This window comes from Melanaphis sacchari, unplaced genomic scaffold (genome assembly GCF_002803265.2).
Source record: "Melanaphis sacchari strain LSU unplaced genomic scaffold, SCAv2.0 Contig13_pilon_pilon, whole genome shotgun sequence".
NCBI lineage: Eukaryota > Metazoa > Arthropoda > Insecta > Hemiptera > Aphididae > Melanaphis > Melanaphis sacchari.
The window spans coordinates 2,758,982-2,770,752 of NW_020270588.1; positions in this window are offsets into that span (position 1 = coordinate 2,758,982).

Sequence of the window (11,771 nt, forward strand, 5' to 3'; positions counted from 1 at the left end):
ATGAAGAACATCCCGTCAATTACAGAGTATGTTAATTGTATAAAGAATTTACTTATCTAACATCTTACAAACTCATCTAAAAATATAACATAATTTAATTTTATATATCAAACATCTAAAACAAAAATGAAATTGGTATTAATAATACCAGTACAATCAGATATAACTAATATCCATAAATATTCTGATTAATAAAAATGCTTTTGAATACATTCATTACTACACTAAAGTAGTATTTAGAGAACAAAAATCAAATTTACCTGTAGCGTATCTATTTTTCTTTTTTTTAAGTCGTTAATTTAAAATGATTGTTAAGTCAACTATAATTCAAAATAAAATAAATTGTTTATTTATATTTAACTCTAGTATAACAGTGCATGTGAGACGAAAAAATGCTGAGGACTCTACGGTTCTGGTACATCTACATATTATACTGTATTGGGGCTCTTTTATATGTGGCATTTCCGTTCCTTTTCTCATAAATCTGAAGCTAATAATTTGACACAGCTTCATTCTGGCAATCTTTTAAAGTTGTTTTCGTAAGTAAATTGTTTTCTCTATACTATAATTATTTGTGTTAAATAAGTTAAAACATATTTCGTATTCATATTTATAAATATATGTTGCAGGTGAAGTTGGAAATCTGGGCATTGTTATACAATTACCAAGTACTATGTATAATGCTGGAAAATTTCGGACAATGTAAGAATGGTCATTTTAATACTCAAATGTTTTATATATTGGTTAGGCATTGTACGATATTGTCCGGATAGAGTTTACTCTGCCTGGATTCCGAGTGGCCAAAGTGAATTAAATACTGCAGCGCACTGCGCACATTTGGTATTTACTATTTGCACATAACAATAAAACTACAAAACTATACCTACATATTTTATAGATTTGATATCTATATAATTATATTCAACTTACGTGATGATGCGACTGCTTCTGATAATACAAACCGATTTTTAATCTCAACAATAAAGTGATCACTTAGTATTTTGGACGAAAACTATTGCTATCTAGGTAATATTTCATAGTCTATTCGTAAAACTTCTATTCGATATTTCCAAATGATTATATTCAAAACGTCACGTATTCTGTTAAGAGTTGACGATATTAACGCACCATGCAGTGTTGTTTTTTTCTTTTGGCTAACGTTCCCAACTATTTTCATACTATTTCTTACGTAAAATGAAAAAAAAAAAGTTTAATGATAAGTTTAACAGTTTCCTATCAAACAAATACGCAAATTTTGTATTTTTAAATAAGCTAAATTAATACGATTAATTAATTTTGAAATTGAATAAAAAGAAAATTAAAATAACAAAAAAAAAACTGCAATGATTACAAATTAATTAAAATATACGATGTCTTATATACTCGTATATATCAGGCATTGAAAATTTAGTAGTATCCGAAGGTAATTTAATTAAGTATTATGTTTACAAAGAGCAATTATTTCAAATTTTTAATGAAACATTCGTATTTGTGCCACTGGAGATATAAATCGTATATAGTGTGAATTGAACTTGAAATATAAAAATAACAAAAGGGAAACTATAATTATATTTTTAAATTTAAGTGGTCAGTGTCAAAAGAAAAGTAGTGTAATAAAAAAGCTTTAATTTTAAAATATATGTTTTTATACAAATTTAACTCTCGCTGTTAAGTTAATTTAATAGATATGTATCCCAGCCTGATAGAAATTAAAAATCTATAATTTTCTATCAAGAACACCTTACAAAGATCTTAACTCATAAATGAGCTGATGAAGTGGGCTACGCGTTAATTAATATTTTTTAACATTTGAAACTCCACCCAGCAATTTCGCAAAACGATAATGAAATGAAATTAGCTAATAAAGTTACTATTGAGTTATTTACTATGTAGGAAGAACTTAAAATTTTTCGCCGAAAGCCTAGATACTCACAAAGTCAAGGATCTGTAGAAAGGCCAATCAAAATATTCTAAATAAACAAGCAACATAATTGGCCCATAATTATTCCAGGTATTGGAATGAAGGTCTTAAATTCGTTCAATTTATGAAGAATCAACATTTTTACTAAAGAATAAAATTTTACTGTACGAAGTCAAGTTCGAAATATCTGTTAAAGTTTGCATAAAATCAATTAAAATGTTAATAAATAAAATTTTTACTTAAAGCTAGATGCAAACTTAAAAATAGCTCTTAGCTGTGAAACTGTCATCAAAATCAAAATAACGAGAAAGATGAAATAAATAATAAGTGGTTATTTCAAAAATAACAAAGCAAAACAACTTTTTTTTTTTTTTTGATGAAGATAAAAATAATCTAATAAAATCAATTTTTTTAGATCGATCAAATACTGCTGAAGATCTTGAAGTCTAATCTAAAACAAAATGAAGAATTTTTTGAAAATTGCTTTTTTCCCGAAAAAGAAAAAGATATTAAAAAATAAAAGTTATTAATGATATGGATTGAGCGAGATGTGATCTTCAAAATATTCTCAGAGTAATACTTTCAGTCTGATAATTTATCTTAAAATTATAAAATAATTTTTACATTAATCATTTTCTTTTTTCAATAAAAGATAATCAATATGAATTTGAAATAAAACATGGCAGACCTAATCAACTCTACAATCGGAATCAATTTGCAATTATATTTTCCTTCTAAACAGAAACAACGATTTTAACTAGTCTATTTTTTTTATATTTTTAATAAAATCTGAAAAAAAAAATAAAGACTGTAAACTAGATATTCGCCCAAAATAAATATGATTTTTTTTATTATGTATACAAAGTTCCAAATCTCTCTAAGAATATATATTTTTTTAGTTAGAACAAAGTTGCTTATTTGCTTGAGAAATAATCATTATTTTACATTAAAATTTCAAATCTTTACAAATAAAAAATCTGATAACGGATTTTTGAAATAATTTCAATTTCATAAGAAAAATGTAAGAGTAACTACAAGATTAACGATATAGTAGTTACATTTTTTTAGCTTTTCAACTAAGATAAAATATTTGTATCAAGATATATAAATCAAAAATTATAAAAAATAAAATATTCAATGTTTAAAAATATCTCAAAATTAACTAAAATATTTTCTAATAATTTCATGTTTAGTCTTCTATATTTATATTAAATGTCAAAAAATACATTAAATATCTATTGCCATTTTTTTTTTTTAATAACTAAAAAAAAAATATATTAGTATTTTCAAACACTGGTGTTGAGAAAATATTCTTATTTTTCAGTACTTTCTATTAGATTTTCCTGATTATATTGTTGATCGTTGGAAGTTTTCTATTTTTAATTTAATTTAAATTTTATTCAATCGAATCCAGTTTTAAATTATAAAACACACTCAATGTAGAAGATTGATGCATCTTTATTTAAACATATGAAATGCAATACATTCATTACTTTAATTCCAATAAAAATAAATTAAATATACTCAGCATATCGTAACTGCATTAGTACCGATAAGTCCACCCAAAATTTATTACACCAGGGGAACTCCAAAAAGTTAATTTTAACTTTCTCCATAGTCAAATTAATAGAATCAAAAAGAGAGCTTTATCCATAAAGATAGTTTTTTTGTTAATGATATTATATTTCAACATTATTTTTCATCAACAACTTTCGTTATAGTAAGTAATTTTGTTTTTTTTCCTTATGTACCTAGTTTTATTGTTTTATAATTAACCAACAGTCATTAATTATTTACAACTTCAATTACTATGCATTAAATATTCAGTTAGTTTATCTACTAAATTAAAGCTGATTTTCTATATTTTTTTTTCTTTTATAGCTATAATTTCAGATGTGAATATTTTAATTCATAGTATATACTTTTAAAAATCGATACTATTGTTAACATTCAATGTGATATGATAATAATTTTAAAAAAAAACACAATATTTTAACATATATTATATAATATATTCTTTGTAAATAACCCTATTTTTATTATTATTATGATTTAAATAAATTCTATTTTTTGTAGTGGCATATTATATACTAAAAACATATTATGTAAGACATATATTTATAAATTCATCTCAATTTCGATGATCAATTATAAATATAAATTTATTTGATGATTAATTTTGTTTTTTATTTAAACTGCTTAAAAAAAATGTGTATAAAATGTAATTAAACTGGAAAATATTAATAGAATTGTTTTTAAATAAAATAAAAATAATTGTTTTTATTTGTGAATAATTAATAATTCATAGATACAATATTAAAATACATATGAAGAAATAATTGATTAGTATAAACGATATTTCTACATTATATGTATTTATGTTTAAGTGGGAATGTAAAATTAGAACATAATTGACGGAATACAAGTAATATACTAGTATTAAAATTGCAAGGTTTTAGTAACTTTAAAAATTTTAAATAATTTATGAATCTTATGTGAAAGATAAATTATATAACAATAATAAGATAGTAATAATTGTTACAATATTGTATTCAAGCATCTCTATAAGGGTAATTGGTGAAAAGTGGTAAGTGTGTCATGCGTGAATGGATCATTTAAAACTTTGTTTCATTAAAAAAGTAAAGTTTGAATTCTATTGTGATTAATTACAAACAAATTTAAGGTAATTCACTCTTTTCTCATCACTTGTGTGACAATCTACTCAGTAAAGTATTTAAGTTTTTTAATATTTACCACCCGGGGCTAATAATATTTTCCACACCATGCATATTGCTACCACCTTAAGAATTAAAAATTCTTCAGATTTTAATTACACAAAGATGCTTAATATTTTTTATTTCTCAAATTTTATTAATAAAAATGAAAAATATTATAAATCCTAATATAACGTAATAAATAATAATACAATGGGAATAATTCTATTGATATTTCTGGTATTAAAATGTTTATTTGACTAGCGCATATTTCTTTAAGGGTGTGATTGGAAGTTATTCAAATAATTTAGTCGTACTTAGATAAAAAGGGTCTTCTACATTGACTTCTTCGTTTTCTAATGCGATTTGTAGCAACGAACATCTTTATTTGATGAATAAAATACTGATAACATTGCAATATTATTCAAATATAAACGACCTTTTTTTTTATTATAAGACATTAAATCACTTGGAATAAAATGCCTACTAAACAACTAACTGATTTCATCTAAACAAACCCTTTTCCTTTAATACTGTTTAACCATTTATCTTATATTCCTTAATTTTTTAATGGAAGCTAAGAATAATCGATAATAATATATACAATTAGTTTATAAGTATCACTAAATTTATTTTATTTTTACATGATATGCAATTATAAAAATAAATGAAAATCACTGATTGCTACTTTTTTTTTTTTTTGTACATACAAAAGCACTGCTATAATAAGCTATGTTTGCTTACATATATATTCTTATATTAATAACAAATGTATTATATACAATAACCAATAGTTATCATGTTTAAATAAATAAAAATGTGCATAATATACATAAAAATTAATTTCTCTGTATACATATTAGTCAATGATTATTGTTACTACATATTATGATCCGACTCTCGTAAGGTTAATCTTTCACAAATATAAACACTTTTGTTTAATCAATAATAAAAATAATATAAATATTTATTCAACTCAATACTTTTTTAAAACAAAACTCAAATAAAAATATATAAGGAATTATTATCGTCAAAAAAATGGTTTTACGACCTGACTTAAAATATAATAATATCTAAGACTGTAAGTAATGTTACAGTTACAATATTGTCTTTGACATACCTAAAAATCTGATGAGCTCTTTTTTTGGTCTTCAATATTGGTGTTATTGAATTGAGTCCATCCTACTTATATGTATTTGAATTGAGTCCAGAGTCCAGCTTATCTTAATATCTTTGAATTAATTCTGTATAGATAAAATGTCATAACTACCTATATAATCAGTGACACACAAATATACATTAAGTTAATACTTACTTAATTATCAAATTATTACGAGTAAAAAATGGAGTATATATTTAGATGTTCATCCGTAAAATAATTATTACTACTTCAATATTTTTTTATATTATGTTATTATATTTATAAAAAATAATAATATAAGTATATGTACTTGAAATTCAAAAATTATTATTTTCAATACCAATATCATGATAACATTTTCAGCAAATTTTTAATTTTTTTTAAATATTTATAGGTATGAACAATTTTCAATTTTTTTAGTATTTTTCTATAACTGTCGATAAAAAATTATTCTCTAAGTAAAAAGTACCTTTATTTATTATTATTTTTAATATTTTTTAATTAATTGACTTTTTATGCTTATTATTACAATTAAATAAAAGGACTTAACTTCTATAACCTAAAAGTATTTGCGGCACTCAATTCAATGTTATCCCCTTATACTCGTATATTATGAGTTTTTCAATGCAGATAGAACTTTTTGATATAGCGGGATCTAGATGATTTAACTATAATAGTTGGTATTCTAGTCGAACTATTTTATTTTGGCGACTTTCTTCATTGAAATGAGTGGATAATTGCTTTATTTTACATTGGTTTTAAATGAATTTGTGTTTCTAATTGTCTACTTATTTGTGCCACAGTATATAAGTTTTTTATATTTAATATTATAGACATTTTACTAGGTATATAACAATATACACTATATTGTATGTAATTTAATTTAATCATATTTTATTAATATTGCAAAAATTTATCATTGTTGATATGTAGAGTTGCACAATATTTATATGAAAAACTCAATATTGCTTTCAATAAAACTATATTATTATACTTATATATGATTATATAGAATATTAAGAATATTCTATTTCAGCTAAGAGCTTAACACTAGTTGTACATACTCCATTAAAATTTAAATAGGCGTTTAAATCAATAATAAATTAAGTACTTGCAGTTGAATGATATAATTTTTTTGTGATATTTTATTAATCATATCAGTTTCATTTGTAGTCATCTCTTGATTAACTAACGTTAACCATTTTTTGCAAACATATTTTATATGTATAAGCATTGATAGCGGGCTATTAAGAATTTTTATATTTTAATCATGGACCAGGACAAGATTTGAAATAATATTTTTTTTTTTAATATAATATTACTGTTATCGTCTAACACACTCGTAATTAACAGGAAAAAAAATGTAAAAAAAAATGTTTAAAAGTATACAATAGCTTATTATGAACGAAACAATAAGCACACCGCTTATAACTTTAAATGTTTTAAGATAAGGCATCAATATTTATTATTTTATACATTTATATAAATAATCTTATATTTTTATTGCTCACTTTGAAGCAACAAAGGCATGTGCAACTAATCGATTTAAGAGGATGAAACGAATATCACATACATAGCTTAAAAAATGTCTGTCCAGAAACACGAAATAAATACGACGCATCAAAGAAACATATAAAAAGATACGATTGTGTTTTCTGGTTGAATGAGTGAGTATTTAATTATTATGTGTGTGTGTGTGTACATTTATCAAAATTGTACACACTAAGACGCATAGACCCATATTTTATGATTGCTTTACGATAACTATAATATAGTGTAATATACACAATAATTCAATGTATATTGTAAATCTATTAATAAATCTTAAAAAACAATAATTTATACTTTTAATAGGTAAGGAATATTTTCTTATTTTTCTACAGATTTTGAATCTTGTTTACTCTCGTTAAACGAACACAATAAAAATAAAACATATACATACACCCACATTCGTGTACTAGTTGAAATTCGGAACACAATTCGTCTAACGAATACAAACTTAACTAAATTTTAATTGCAACGAAACATTATCAAGTTATTGAATTAGAGCGTAACATACGTCATCCGAATCCTGTACGTCGTATACTGCTTCAAATTCGCTTGGTCCAGTGAACATCATCAATTATTAAGTTCATTTACATATAGGGTCGAGTTATTCGTTGTACTCGACATGTACTTCGTATAAACAAAATTGGATTAAGTTAACGCCGCTGGTTTTCAAGAACTCTTTGACCATAACCGAAAACAACGTCGCTAAAATAATATATATATATATATAATGATATAATGGTATTTCACGAGGTCAAGGCAAAGCTTAAGTATTTCCATTTCCCAACAATAATAATTATTTTCATACCTTTTTTAACTCACCAAACCGAAATGTTCAATTGTAATAAATTCTTTTAATGGTATATCTAATAATAATTAATTATTTGTTTTTATTATATAATGAACTATATTATTACTTAAAAATTATATACCTAAATTTAACTATGTAACATTATAATTTGATTGGTACTAAGAACCATTGCATTGAATTACAAAGTAACTTACTTTAAAACATATTTGAAATTTATTTTTATAAGTTACACTTGATTTATCTATACGTACATTTTATAGTTATTTTAATTATAAATTTTTTGATTGGTACATATAACTGTCAATCAATAATTATTATTTAAATTCGATATTCATAAAATACAATGCGTTTTCAAAGATACGTACACAATATATATATATATATATATATATATATATATATATATATACGAGTATATATAACTGTAATAACATTATACTCGGAAAATGGTTATATATCCAATGTTGATCGATTAAATATCCTAAAATCTATAATTTCACAATAATAATAAACTCGTATATCCTTGTATTTATTTTATTAAAATGATGTATTTAATCCGGTATTACAACTACATAAAGGACAATATTATATAAATATTTATTTATAAATTAGTTGTTAAGAATATTATCTTATTAAATTTTATCGTATAGACTTTCTTCTTTAATAATTTTTTGATGTACACTTAATAGATAATTTTAATGACTGATATACATATATACATAAGAAAATAGTATTTTTGTCAATGGTATGTTTAAATGACTATTTTATAAACGTAATGATTTTTTTTTATGTATAATTTGTTGTAAAGTTTAGATTTGTTAAACGAGTAACACCTATGCTTCGTTTATATCCATCGTACTTAATAATAATAAAAATATATTTTTTTCTTAACATATAAGAGTGTCGATTTTTTTAACATAAATGATTTAGTTTGTAAGCACTTGGTGGCTTCAACCATTATTTGGCCATCGATTTAATAGACTCAACAGACAACGTCAAAAAAATTTTAGTTAACATAGAACGAATAAAAATATGAAATAGTATTTCATAAATTGTCATGAGTTATAAATGATTAACTACAAATTCAATTATTATATTTTTAATTGAGTGATATTTATAATACTAATAAAAATGATATACAGAATAAATTTATAGTTTTAAATATATTGTAGAAGCATTTCTATTATCAAAAGAGGTATAATTGAGTATCATTTATAAAAACTTAACTTTACAACTTTACAATAATAAAAAAAAGTCTTGTAATACATGGATCAAACCCCGAAAATACAACTTGTGAAAATAAATAAGATCATCCTGAACAGTTTTCTTTGCATATGCTATTTTAAAAATTTAAATAAAAATGAAATAAAGAAATCAATACATTAATAGTGTTTGGTGTTGATATTTATTCAGACTCTAAATGTTAATGTAGTATTTTATTGTAAAAATGTCATACGTATTTTTACAACATCAGAGGATATTTCTTGCTTACGGATTCGATAGAATTTCTATGATTCCAGTAAATATGTGCATCAAATTGCTATAGATAACGACGGATAAAGGTTTTTTGAAAAACCTACTTTAAATTACTTTACAGATAATAGCATATAGTCTTGTCTAGCTATCCACCGGCAAGTCAACAATAAATGATCTATTTTCAGTTCCACCGGTAATGCAGTTTGTATATGTTGTGTGTGAATGTGTATGTGTATGCGTTAGAATCTCCCCCTTCTTTTAGGATAGTCTGCAATATGGGTATGCTAAAATACGATAATTAAACAACACCCGAACCCCTCCTGTGTACATGCATGGGGTCGATTCATCCCCCATATACATATAAAACACAGGCCCACAATACTAATGCGACGGGAGTTCGCATTCGCGTATCTACAGTCCACACCATTCACCACCACACAGCATCGTTTGAAACGACGACGATGACCATTTACTATATTATCCTCATATAATAATTCACCAAACGTGACGTTTCCACCAATGACCGTTTTATACTGGATAATTATATAATGTGCACACACGCGCATGCATTATATTATATATATAGGTTATATCTGAGAGTGCCAAATTATACCCACATTTACAATAAACAAGTAATATTATATATAATGTAATAGGTGACGCTCAAATCTCTCCTAAACGTCCACGTGCATAAGCTCAAAACTGTAGCACACGTTCCAATGTAAATAATTCAGTTTTGCTTCTATAATCTGTGGAATGTATAGTATTAAATCAAAAATCATATTATAAACATTTTTCACCATGTATTTACTCTTCATAAGAGTTACACTCATCGCTGATGTTTAATCATATATTATTAATTTATACACTGCATAAATATCTACGATATATACTCGTAAATTAAGTCATAGTTTAGCCAATTGAAATTTCTAAATTACTGTTAATAAATTATTATTTACTTTTTCTATTACATGCGGCAAAAATTGATGATAAACAATAATAGAGGCTATAAGAAAAAATAATAAGTTTTATGAGAAAGTGGATAGTAGGAGTTAATTTAATACAAATTAAAGATAATAATTTTTTGAGATAACTTGTGAAAAAATTGTCTATGTATCTAAATGATAATTTATGTAAACTTATTGGAATTGGTTATTACTATAAATTTATATGAGTTTGAATAAATACATTTTACTGAAACTATATTAGAGCTATAGACGTAAGATTCAATACAACACTCATTTACCTGAAAAGAATTAAGAGTAACACATTAAATGTTTGAAAAATAACATCATTGCAGATATTTTACAAACATTTAAAATTATAATAAAAATTATTCTAATAATTTCTTAATATTTGTTATCAAATTAAAACCTGTATGTTTAATCTAAAAACTTTTTTTTTGATAATTTAACTTAAGTATTTGTATAACGTGTTAAAGTAATAACTTATTAATGTGATCCATTCGTAAATATTATTATAATTAATATGAAGTCACGATAATAAAAATATTAGATTGCATAACATCAATCTAGTAATTTTTAATTATGAACTTATTGTAAATTCATTCAAATTATAGCGGAATACTGAAATGTTCTTAAAATGTATATGTTTTTGTTAAACATGTTCGTTTTATAAAAAAATTAAATATTTTTTGAGAGCAATACATTTGTTTTAATTTTATAAAGGACATAATTAATACCTATTTTAACAAATAATAAGTGATATACATAGAGAGGTTTTTATTTTTTATAAATGATTAAAAGTCTTTATGTTTATAAAATGTTGACCAATTTATAAAATGCATATATAAATTTCTCAAAAGCATTTTTTTTTTTATTATTATTATTATTATTTTTAAACCAGTAAAATTATTTTACCTCGTATTAAAATTTTAGAACCAGAAAAGTTTAATTTATACTGAAAGAATCTACTATTATTGTTATTTTTCATAAACGAAAACTGATATTCAAAATTATTAGTTCTAAATAATACATTTCAAACAATATTTCTGTATAATAGTATAAATATAATAATCTTAAAAATATATGATACTCATGATAAAAAAATGCAATCTAACGAATGTTTCACAGTATTTGGTCTAATGTATTTGTTCACATACATTGCCACTCTCACTTTCAAAATATTACAATTTATCTG